The sequence below is a fragment of the Hylaeus volcanicus genome, chromosome 6 (assembly GCF_026283585.1).
Source record: "Hylaeus volcanicus isolate JK05 chromosome 6, UHH_iyHylVolc1.0_haploid, whole genome shotgun sequence".
NCBI classification, from domain to species: Eukaryota; Metazoa; Arthropoda; class Insecta; order Hymenoptera; family Colletidae; genus Hylaeus; species Hylaeus volcanicus.
The window spans coordinates 5581955-5595196 of NC_071981.1; the positions used below are offsets into that span (position 1 = coordinate 5581955).

Sequence of the window (13242 nt, forward strand, 5' to 3'; positions counted from 1 at the left end):
GGTGTTATGAGGTGTGAAGATATGTTAGAAGGTGTTACAAGGTGTTACAAGGTGTTAGAAGGTGTTAGAAGGTGTTAGGTGTTAGAAGGTGTTAGAAGGTGTTAGAAGGTGTCGAGGTATTAGGAGGTGTTGTGTGGTTTTAGGAGGTGTAAGGAAGTGTTTGAAGGTGTTAAGAGATACGAGGAACTATTAGAAGGTGTGATGAGGTATGAGGAGGTAATAGGAGGTGTGGGAAAGCGTTAGAAGGTGATAGGAGCTAATAGAAGGTGTGAGGAAGTGTTAGAGAGTGTTACGAGGTGTGAGGAAGTTTTTGGAGGTAGTTAAACGTGTCAAGACGTGTCAGATTGGAAGTATTGGAAGGCGTTTAGAGGTGCCACCAGGTGTTAGGAGATGTTAGGATGTGCAAGGATGCCGCTTGCGATAAACTAGCAGAGTTGCAACTGTAAAATGTAACTTCAACAAGGTTGAATTTCGAGTTTTATAGCTTACAAGTTTGTCGCTGTCCTTTTCCTTGTCTCTATTTTTATATAAATAGGTAGTATTGCTTATGGAGTACTTTAAACTAATCGTAGAAGAATCAAGAAAAATACGATCATTTATCGGCCACTAAATAAAATTAATTTATTAAATATGTGATGTTCACTTTTGCTTATATCTATTAAAACATTTCCAATGTTAAAATATATTATTCTTATATATTTAGTGCAAAGGGTTAATTTCCTACTTGTACCTATTAACAAATCCGACGTCGCGTTAATTGTGTTCTATTAAGTAAGGATTGAATTCGTCGTTTTAAGGGAAATCGACAGGAAGCTATGAAAACAGAATACCTCCATCAGAAAGAAGAGTCTTTGTACTCGCCGAGAAAAGGGAATAACGAGCTACGAAATTTATTCTGTCGCGCATTTGGACGACTTTTATTCCGCGTTTCCATTTTTACCCCGCCAGGTTATCTATCCCCAAGGACCCCCGGTGTACGTAAACGTTTCTCTGCGTTGTTGAATCTTTTATGATGTTTCAAAGCTGCGCCAAGAGATTCCTTCCCACGATTTAAAATAACGAAAGCTGGAGGAATACTGCGAATACTTCGTACGATCGTCATGTGACATATCGGGACTTGCGTACGTCTCATTGTTTCACTATCTAAAAACGCAGTATAAATACCGTTCGACATGCTTTGCGAAATTATGGCATCAATTTAATCCGTATTCTATTGTCGACTTGTTAGTATTTATTGCATGTGTAATGAAATGTGTGATCATTTATGAATAATAATAATAGTAATCTTTACTGCACATACTATATTATATTATTATATTAAGACCTTATCTTTAATGCCATTGTATTTATAAATTCGACTGACACCACTATAATCTTTGTACCCCTTCAATTATAATACCGTTCGACATGCCTTGTAAAGTTATGGCATCAATTTATTGCGTATTCTATTGTCGACTTGTTAGTATTTACTGCGTGTGTAATTAAGCGTGTGATCATTTGTGAATAATAATAATAGTAATATTTACTGCATATATTACATTATATTTTTATATTAAGGCCTTACCATTGATGCCACTGTATTTATAAATTCGACTGACACCACTATAATCTTTGTATCCTATCAATTACAATACCGTTCGACATGCCAAAAGTTTCTTCCATGACTTGCATTCAGTTATTTTGTGTGGCAGTGTTTATAGAATTAGACAACATAATTTCTTAAATGTTAATGTCGTAACTGTAATGGAGCAAAATAAATTGTACGCAATTCAATAATGTAACATTATACATAAAATGTTGTGCATGTATTACTATTTAAGGAAATGGAAGAAACTTTTTGAATAACCTAATATTAATTTATTCCATATTTTATTGTCGGCTTGTAAGTATTTATTGCGCGCGTAATGAAATGTGTGATGATTTATAAATAATAATAATAGTAATCTTTACTGCACATATTATATTATATTTTTATATTGAGGCCTCATCTTTAATGCCACTGTATTTATAAATTTAACTGATACCACTACAGTCTTCGTACCCCTTCAATTATAATTATTAAAGGTACATAACAGAAGAGAATGAGATTTTAGTTTCCCTCTCCTATCTCGGCCAAGTATAAGCGTTTATTAAACAAGTTCCGAAACTTGGAGCGAACGATAATGTGTTTTATGATGCCGACAATTCCCTCCGTTTGCTTTCGCCCGAAGATTATGCGAAATTGTTTGCCAGCAGCGAAAGGAAGTACTTCTATAATTGAAACGTTTCCGTGGAATTGTTGCATCACGATGGAAAGGAGGGATGAAAGCTCTTCGATCCTACTTATATCAATATTAAAGTTTGAGAGAAGCTTATAGCTTTCTCGCGGTGGCGTCCCGTTTCGATAACAGGTATTTCCATCGCAAACAGTATTAATACCCCCTCGAGTCCAATGAAAATGGAAAACGAGAACGACCAAGTGTTCGTCGAATTCCCTTGTTACTGTGTATTTTAGGATAACGCTGATTTTTATCAGGATTTTTTCCTTCAAAGTCGAATCGTACGTAAGTATGCTCGCGGAGATTGTAGATGTTCGAACGAGTATTCTTTTCGTTTCTTAGGGGATCATGTTAAGCTGCTTCTTGGAGCTATGGAGATTCTCACTAACGATTTACTTTATTAATAAATATAAACATTGCGCAGACAATTTCTCAGTTACTCATAATTGAAATTGAATCGAGAACACCTGGCACCCTCGACAATAAAATTAAGGTTGTCTGTGTCGTGTATCGTAAAAAGGAACGTGGTTGGTCATATGAATAATCCGGTTGCTCGTAACGTTGGTCTTGGCGTGTAGGCCAAATTACTTTACCGCAGATGTTGAATATTTAAGCAGATCTACGGCCTGTCGGTTTGCGCAGTTTCTTTAAAGTTCGTTTTCGGCGAAGGAATTTAAATAAAAATTCATTCCTACAATGCATTCACGTCACGAAAATTCGCTCTGTATGAATCAATGTTAACATTTTCGATAAAAGAAAGAATTAAAGGTATATAAAACTTATGAACCAGTCAAAATAGCTATTGAAATTTAATAATTTCATTAATTATATTGCAGATAAGATGCTTATTATTTCTGCTATACCTAAATAAGTAAGCAAATTTGGAAAAGTTATTATATTCTTTTAAAAGAAGCTGAGATAAACGAATAGAACACAAGAAGTCTTGTAAAATGTTTCTATCGTTGTTAGATTTCTTTTCGCGAGTGACGCGACCCAAATAATCAAACGAAATCGTGCAACCCATCTATATTTTCTTTTATCTTCATTAGGTTCGAGGAAGTTAGCAGATTCTTATCAATATTAAGTATTGGCATCTGCGAAGGGTGTCGACGGAGAATTCCGGATAAACGAAACTTCGATAAAAATGCTTGATTCCGTCTCAATTCTCTACGATATTTTATCTCCTAAACTTTTCCTTCAAACTAACCCTCCAAGTTTGTTATTATTTTAGCTGCGAATTTCTTTATTCACGGCTGCGCAAACAAAAAGAGAATTCCGGATGGTGAGGATTGTGAAAAATAATTACGAAACCGTGAAACAATTACGTAAATTTCTTTCAAATTTTTCATGTTGTTCCCACCTGGAAATGAATTTCAATATTCTAAGATTAACTACTTTTTGGCGATCGTGGTATTATTAAGATAAATTTCGAATTGAAGGAGTAGAAATGTTTTCCAAAAAAGAATTGATAGAATGATAATAATGTACAATTGTTATTCGCATGTATTAAACATGACTATAACAAAGAATTAAAATGATAATAATGACAACATGACTATGAAGCATAATTTTCCCACGTGTGTGTTATTTTTTAAAATAAATTTAACTCATGGAATTTATGTCGAACGAATAGAAACTGATGTGCTAAACTATTCTGGTTATATTTCATTTGTCACTTATCATTTGAATAAAATTATGCCCAGTAACCTAGAGCCTTTCCTAATTTACATTTCCACATTCGGAACATAGCATGTATGTATATCTGAAAAAAGTGTACAAAGATGACTTGGAAATATTCCAAGTGGCGCGTTGCATCCTTGAAAGCCTGCCGCAGCAACGATAGATAACGATTAATCACCCACCGCGACCATTAAAATTCTTCGTGCAGAAACTGGACTATATCTCGACGACCGAAAAAGTCCACTGGGCTTTTTCGTATACTCTACAATAGCCACGGAATAATTTCTTCGGGTTCCTCTTTTCCACTGGATCATTAAAATTTATATTGCAATTAATTATATTATACAGTAAAATGATCTACAGTAAAATGATCTGTACTCCTGAGCGATGCCAACCGAAGCTACAGCCAGTCAGGCGGGTTGCTAGATTCTAGGCGCGCAAGGTGCCCCTGATCATTGGCAACCGGAGCTGCAGTCCTTCGCGCGTTGCTAGCTACTAGGCGCAGAAGGTCCCGTGATCAATGGCAACCGGAGCTACAGACTCTCGCGAGTTGGTAGTTGGTACCTACTAGGCGCGGAAGGTGCCCCTGATCATTGGCAACCGGAGCTACAGTCCTCCGCGCGTTGCTGGCTACTAGGCGCAGAAGGTCCCGTGATCAATGGCAACCGGAGCTACAGACTCTCGCAAGTTGCTAGCTATTAAGCGCGGAAGATGCCCCTGATCGATGGCAACCGTCACTGCAAGTCGCCTGACGGCTTGCTATCTTCTAGACGCAAAAGGTCCCCTGATCTATGGCCACCGGACCTACAGACCCCTATGGGTACTAGTTACTAAGCGCGGAAGGTGCCCCCGATCATTGGCAACCGGAGCTACAATCCTCCGCGCGTTGCTAGCTACTAGGCGCAGAAGGTCTCCTGATCAATGGCAACCGGAGCTACAGACCCCTATGGGTGCTAGTTACTAAGCACAGAAGGTGCCCCTAAATGGTGGCAACCAACGCTACAGACCTCCGCGGGTTGCTAGCTACTAGGCGCGGAAGGTGCCCCTGATCATTGGCAACAACGCTACAGGCTGCCTACCGGGTTGCTACCTATTAGGCGCGAAAGGTACCCCTGATCATTGGGAACCGAAGCTACACAGCAGTCCAGCGGGTTGCTAGATACTAGGCGTGGGGAGGTGCCCCTGATCATTGGCAACCCCGCATAACTAAAATTTACATTCCAACTAATTATCTATCAAAGACACAGTCAAATAGTCTGTCAATTCTATTTCATCACTAATTCTGCCATTGCATCTTTAAAACGTTTACTTTAAATCTACTCCATTTACATATATAAAATCAACACTGAAAATTATATTCTCAAAATCTAAAATCTCTAAATAATTCATTATTCCAAAATAGGCTAATAATAATTATTCATGAGACAGTGCATTGCTCTACTAATTTCCTATCATGCAACACCGTCGAAATTTTCACGGACGGGCCACGATACCGGCGCCTAAGATACAAAGAAATCGTTGCACACGTACAAGCAATTTTCGCATCATTGTCGACCTGTCCTTTGTGCTCATTAATCGAATTTCCGGTATCCATTCAGTACGTCTTTTAATCGCGTGGCGCGTATAACTGGAGGATAGGTGTTTCGTGCTGCTCTCGAATTCCGATTACCACTCGAAACGGGCGTGGGCCATTTTTATTTTGGATTCACTAAAGAGAGTTAACGCGTGGTTATCAAATTTATTTTCTACTCACATAAAAATAAATAAATATATGTATTTTGTATTATATGTGTATAAATTATATTTAATATATAAACATATATGTATTAGTTTAAAGTGAATACATATATTTGGTTTGGTTACGCACAGTTTCTATTTTTCATGTCTGACCATGTATAGGACCTGTTCTACTTGCATAGTTATGACTTTATACAGTATTTATTATTTTTGCTTGTTTATGTGCTGTTTATATTTTCCATGCCTAAATTCTGTTGGTATCCATTGTCCTTGTCTAGTCTATTATTTCTGTTCTTCATGTCGGACTACATACACGAGTATTCCACTTGGCTTTCCACTTACTGTAATCCATTTACTATGAGACGGATCTACAGACAGTATTTATATTTTGACTAGGAACAGTTACCATTCAATTTTCACATAATAAACATTAAATTACACCAAATTTTTAAAATATATATTGTAAATTGAACAGGCTTGATTCGATTACAATTAAATAAAACTCGAAGGTATAATATTAGACATTTTAAAGTTTCAGGTAGAATCCATCATTGATACTACAATTATTAAGAAAATAGTAAGAAATATTGTAACAATTCCGATGCTAACCGCTGATATGTTTTCAAGGTGCGTATAAAATTTCCAGCCGATTGATTTTCGGCTTGATTACTTCTCGAGATTTTTCTCGATACCAAGCCGAGGAAAGTCGTTCCGAGGGGAAGTGGTTTTAAAGTTTCAAGTTGGATTCTCCCAGGGTGGGGGTGGGGGTGGGGGTGGGGGGTTATAACTTTTAAATCTTCATTTTATGAAACCTTAAGATCTTAAGTAATTGTAAGATCTTGAAGTTTCATAAAAACGCAGTTAATAAAGAAGTCGATCTTTCATCCAATCACAACAAAACCTCGAACCAACCCCTTCGCGATCTGGATATACTTTCCCTCGAGGTAAAAAGTATACCGTCTTTGTCCCTCGAGTTATTATGGATATTCGATAAACGTAATTAAATTTTAAAGTAGCAATTATTACGTAATAATAATTAAGAATTAATAACGTGAATGTTCATCTAAACATAAATTGTCGCCTTATACTAATAATACATGCTAACTTCAAGGAAATTTTGCAGTAAAGAATAAAATAATTTTAAAATTCACGCCTCCAATCGTCGACGCCTGCACCCTGCAAACGTTTTCCTCCATTCGCAAGATCTGATTAAAATAAACTGGCACGTTTCTTGTTCCGTTAACCGTTGCAAATTTGTTGCGTTGGTAGCTTGTAGGTTAAGCGTTTATCGATCGACGTTCTCACCCGTAATTTGTATTTCCTTTCTCGCGCTTTTTTTATTATGCTCCCGCGAGTGTGAGTAATTTCCATTCCGAATTCAAGGTATGCACCCTCGTAGAATTCGGACGTATTTCCGCGTTCGTTCGCCGTTTCGAACGAACTTCGATATTACAAGTGGAACTCGATGAATTCTCGGCGTCGATACAATCTAGAAGGGTGGTACCCTTTCCTCTGGTGCTAAATATGTTCCCTCGGGATTTTTATATTTAAATAAAAAAAAAGAAAATTAATGGCGTACGGTTTTGAAGGTGTATTTAAAATAATATTTTTTAAATGTTTATGAGTTTACTTCTTTCGTTGTCTAGTATCCAAATTAAGTTTATTATTAGAAGTGATTAGAGTTAAAGGATGTTTAGAAAATTTGGTGGGAGACTATTTAGTCGTGATATTGTGTTGGTTAACCCTTTGCACTCGAGGGCTCTTTTCTGGTATCTATCAGCAACTCGAGATGCTTTCTTAGCATTCTATTGTCACGAATGCTAAGCATAGATTAACTTCGAAAATGGGATCCTTAATTTGAGATTTGAGAATCAGGTCACGTTTGCCTCAACGACAATCATTTTATTGGCACTTCGAGTACCAAAGAAAAACCTACAGAAAACCTAGTCGTAACTGAGAGGCACTTCTTGAGTGCAAAGATTTAATTATTTAAAGATTAAGTAGAATTTGGACTATTTAAAGAAAGTAGAATTTGGATATATTGCAATGTGATATTATAGAACTCCGGAATATGCAACATTTTGTTGTTGTTTTTTTGGGGGACGATTCGTTGACCGAAAGGAACTTGTATATACCGTACAAACTTTGCGAGTTCTCTTTCGGGTAGGCGTCGAACGCACGCAGCCACCTAGCGGTTGGGAGCGGTAGTTAAGGACTATGTAGCGGATATAGAGCGCTCAGTGTTCAACATATTCTTACATATTTAAACCCGAATGTATTAGCTTGTCCCAAAAGTTTCTTTCGTGAGTTGCATTCAATTATTTTCTGTGGCAGTGTTTATATAAATAGACAATCTAATTTCTTAGACATTGATGCTGTAACAGTAACGGAGCGAAATGAATTGTACACAATTTTGTAATGTAACATAAAACATAAAATATTGTGTATGTAATAATTATTAATAAAACGAAAGAAACTTTTTGGACAACCTAATAATATCATTTTTCTAAAAATAACATAGCCTATGTTACTCCATAGGAAGCAAGGAAACTACTGTTAAAATTTGCTATCAATTGATTAAATACTTTTTGAAATTTGTATGTGCATACAAACAAACGCTGTCTCTTTATATAATAGTAAGATAAGATAAGATTTCTGGATCTAATCATTTCTAAAAAAGCAATTTAAAATTGGAAAACAAACAAAGTCAGGTACATTCCACGCTTGTATTTTGTTAAAAAAAAAACAAATAAAATCCTCCAGATCAATTTGGAAATCCCTTTTGCAGACTCATAAAGCAAACTATAATTATACTTTCACAGCTCGCAGAAAGGGGAAGCAAAAACTAAAGTAAACAATCCAAAGAGTTGATTAAAAAATCTCGAAGCATCCCGTTAATTTTCCTAATAACCAAGCAAACATAGATTAAATGTTTTCGGTGTCCAGCGAGAGATTTGAGGACAGGTGGAGAATAAAATACAGAGCCGAGTTATTCTATCGTGACTTTTTCACATTCATCTCCGCGCGCTGTTTTTGGTCTAAAAAAAACACATCTGCTCTCGCTGAATGAGAAGGTCCCCTTTAGAACGCTAATGGCCGCGATAATTATCGGGACACTTTCGCAGATAAAAGCGGGCAATGTTACAAGTGGACTTTCTTTTTCGTTCGTTCACCGTTGTCAGCGGTCCGAGCAAAAAAGTAATCGGGCTAACGATTCAAGAAAATCGTTCCGGACGTCTAATGTCGCAACTTCGCCGCGCATCTTGCCCTATTAAAGTACCAGACCGCGATTACACGCTCGCTGAATAGCAGGAACCGTGTCAGCGTTCAGCGTGGGAGATTACTCTGATGGCGCTCGAATTTTCCTTGCCATAAACCGATGCTTGCAGTTTACGGGGCACTTTCGAAAAAATTCTTGGAAATCGGAGTTCTTATGAATATTCCTCTAACGTTTTTTTCGAATCATCTGACGAGGGAGTTTGTCTCTATCTTTGTTTCATTGTTTTTGTATTGATTATTACACCTATTGGTCCAGTCTTATTTGTTAGAATTTATCAGTCTTGTATGTTAGAATTTATCAGTCTTGTATGTTAGAATTTATCAGTCTTGTATGTTAGAATTTATCAGTCTTGTATGTTAGAATTTATCAGTCTTGTATGTTATAATTTATCAGTTTTGTTTGTTATAATTTATCAGTCTTGTTTCTTATAATTGATCAGTCTTGTTTCTTATAATTTATCAGTCTTGGAAATATGTGTTCTTCTTCTATATCACATTTACATTTATTTTTATCAATCCTTAGGATTTTATATTACAGTCTGTAAATTTTGTTTGGGGCCTACTGGTACCCCTTTATAGCTCGGGTACCTCGAGATCGCTAAGCCTGTACTGTAGCTACAATAAATAATCAGATGTAGCTATAGCCCCTGAGGGTTGAGAAGGGAGTCAGTGACGTGGATACTATTATTTGTTTTAATACGATATTTGAAGCACTGTTGTATTTACTTCAATAATAGTAAATATTGAAAATGAAGGTGGAGGAATTTTCCATAAGAGAATTTACACGTGGCACGAAATTAAATATTTAAATGTTATAGTATTAATACACTTTAAAATTTAACGTACTGTGTTAATGCACTTTGGTATGGAATAATATTAATGCATCTTTAAATGCAATGTGCAGAATTAAACACTTTCAAATGCAATAATATTAATATATTTTTAAATGCAATAGTAATAATATACTTTTATGATTCATGTACTGTGCTAATGCACTTTGATATAGAATAATACTAATACACATTATTAATGTGAAATTTAAGAATGTAGGGCATAGTGGGCCTACAGAATCCTGTAGATAATCTATCAAACTACATTGTACCCTCATGCATTAAACAATGTATATCAGGATTGGATAGCACAAACGAACAATGCTACAAAGCGATGAAATGTTTAGACAACGGTGTTACGTGTAATGATATGAAGTGGTCAGCTGAGTCATCGGATGTAGATTGCATTGAAACACTATGGAGGATGCTGAATAAGCCATATCACGTCAAATGCTGCCACACTTTGACTGGCTTATTCAAAATCTCATTCGGAAAGCATACATGATATTAATCGATGCACTCTGCGTAGACACAAAGGTAGATTTACCAAACATAATAGCAAAGCAGCAAAATATCATTTATGCAATTATATGTGTACATCAGTAAATATGTACGTAAGAGAATAATTGTTGTAAACTCTTTAATGTATGTAGATAATTCAATTCATCTTTTTCTATTCAGATATTTTTCTTTGTAAAATTGTTTCTGGTATTATTCACCATATTAATTATTATTAGAATCTGACCATTATAATAAACTATTGTTCCATCAAGAAACTTGAATTTCCTAATTAATCTTCTGTTAAGAATTTATACACACAAATATTTTATATATTCCTCATCAAAAAATTGTTCTTTTATGTATAACTTTAAATTATTGTCCTCTAGAATAAGACTCATCAAACTTCTGTTAAGAATTCATACAAACATATATTTTATATGGTCCTCATAAAAAAACTGGTCTTTTATGTACAATTTTAAACTATTCCCCTCTAGAATAAGATTAATTAATTTTCTGTTAAGAATTCATACCAACAAATATTTTATATATTCTTCATCAAATAACTGTTCTTTTATATACAACTTTAAACTATTATCTCCTAGAATATAAGACTAATTCATTATTTCTTTTATGCACCATACCAAATATGCTCAGAAATAAACTACAATTTCCCTAACAACTATCGTAACGCACAATAAATCACTTTATATCAAAAATCCACGATATTCACCTTTTCCCCAGCCAAACCTCGCAATCCCATTCCTTCCTCTCTCTTTCATCCCCCGCAATATATCGAGTCTCATCCTACTCACCCTTTATGAAATCGACGGCCATCTCCAGCCCGTAGGTGTCCTTATCGCAGTCGTCGAGTATGTGCGCGCCAATCTTCACCCCGGGCACGATCCCCTCGCCCTCGTTCAGCTTATCCAGAGTGTAGAGCATCGCCTCCACCGCCTGCACGCCCCCCTGTGGCATAACGCGACCGCAATTGACCGAGTCCTCCCGTTCGTGCACCATCATCAGCCCGCCTAACACCAGATCGCCGTCGACGACCGCCTCTTTCTTCACCGGCCACGGTATCTCGACGTCGACGTTCACGTCCATGGATCGAAACTGGCGACGTCCGTGCCGAATGGGATGATGGCTCTCCGGATTCTCCAGCCGGAACACGCCCGAGTGGAACCTCGGTCGTGCCCTGTCATCTCGTTGCCCGCTCTCATCGACCAACGACTCGAAGTCCTGCAAGGTCCTCGCGAACTTGGGCAGCTTTTCGTTGAACGCGACGAGATCGTCGTCGTCGTCGTCGCTCCTCGTTCCGCTGGAGCCCGACGACCATTTGTCGCTCGGCTCGTAATCGGCCGAGCAGACGCAGCCTAGCAGTGCAACTAGCAGAAACTTCATGACGTCATAGTCTCGTAGGGGTTGGGTGTCTTTAAGAACGTCGCGAAGACGATAGAGGTGATAGAGCCACGTTGGATGGTATCGATTGGTTGATAGAGGTCGAACTGGGTCCTGAGGGTCCTTTTTCGGGGTCAGGCTGGGTCACTTGTGTGGATTTGGTCGCATTGCTGACTAGGGTGCGCGCCCTGATCGGTGGCATACTTCGTATCTGTTCCAGGAGGAGGTTTCTTTCATTTGTGAGGGGCACTTGTTGGGTTCCTGCGCGGGGAATGTTCGCTTTTTTCTGCGATGAATTTAAAGGAGTGATAATAAGTGGATTTTTGGATGTTCTGTAGGTGACAGCGAGAGTACAGTAAAGACTGGATGAGTGCTACTAGACAGGTCTGATTCGATAAATGCAAGGTGACTATCTCTACTACTGGGGAGTTGCCCCTTGAGAAGCGAGCAGTGTAATATGATCTATTGTCTCACCGATACATTTCGGCCGACTGTTTTTGTTCCTCGGAACTCTTTCTCTTTCACTCTGTCCTTTTCTACGTTCGACGCTCGACTCAAGCCAAATTAAAGTAAACACAGAATAGAAACCTCGACTGGATTTCCTTGCATTTATGCAGTCTTTACTGTATATTGATAGGTGAAGGTTTAAAATTGAGAGATTGTTGCTATACTATTGTTGCACCAAGAAACTTGAATTTCCTAATTAATCTTCTGTTAAGAATTCATACAAACAAATATTTTAAATGATCCTCAAAAAAGCTGATCTTTTATGTACATTCTTAAACTATTGCCCTCTAGAATAAGACTTATTAATCTTCTGTTAAACATTCATACAAACAAATATCTTATATATTCCTCATCAAAAAACTGTTCTTTTATGTAGAAGCTTGGTAGATCAGTGCAAGTACGTAAAAAAGGTTATGTAGTGAATGTAGGAATTTTTTGAAGCCTGTGAAATTCAGGCCTCGTGTCTTTTTACAGAAACAAGAGGAAAATCGTGCCAGATGTAGTCCCTAATGAGTAGAGTAGCTCGCGGGGGCTTAAAAGAATGGAAACAGTCCGTTTGCTACTTCAAAGAACCAAACAAAGTCCATTTTTAAAATGTGTCATAACTTGGAGTGGAAAATGGATATTTTAGGATAATTGCCAGCGATCGAGACAATGGCTTCATGAAGATGAATATATGTCAAAATTATAGATTCATCCTAAGAAAATAATGGCAACTGATTGATGATTAACGGCTTATTCATTTTATTTCTGGCAAATTTTTAATTTTATTGAGTAATAAATTAAGAAATCTATGCTCTCATATTACGTGTTTCTCTTTCTGGCAAATTTTTAAATTTTATTGAGTGATAAATTAAGGAGTCACTCTATCTTCTCCTACTACATATAATGAAAATATACAGTCAATTCCATAAATATAACCCTCTATGTCTCTTAAAGAAATTTATCTAAATTAAACAATAAATACGATGTTTCCAAATAAATTTTTCATTGTGAATATACAAACGTGTAGAATCTATTTACGTACATATTTCTAATCAAACATTTATTTG

At 36.9% G+C, this 13242-nt stretch overlaps 1 protein-coding gene and 1 long non-coding RNA gene across 2 annotated transcripts in view; one reads left to right on the forward strand and one right to left on the reverse strand.

Annotated features, from left to right (window-relative positions):
• Window positions 1-1980, forward strand: part of LOC128878251 (uncharacterized) — a 63017-nt gene extending 61037 nt beyond the window's left edge. Inside the window, exon 3 of the long non-coding RNA XR_008457366.1 lies at window positions 798-1980. This is a non-coding gene — a long non-coding RNA (uncharacterized LOC128878251). The remainder of the gene's footprint in view (window positions 1-797) is intronic.
• Window positions 1-13242, reverse strand: part of LOC128878250 (uncharacterized) — a 246294-nt gene that overhangs the window by 178930 nt on the left and 54122 nt on the right. The window lies entirely within an intron of this gene.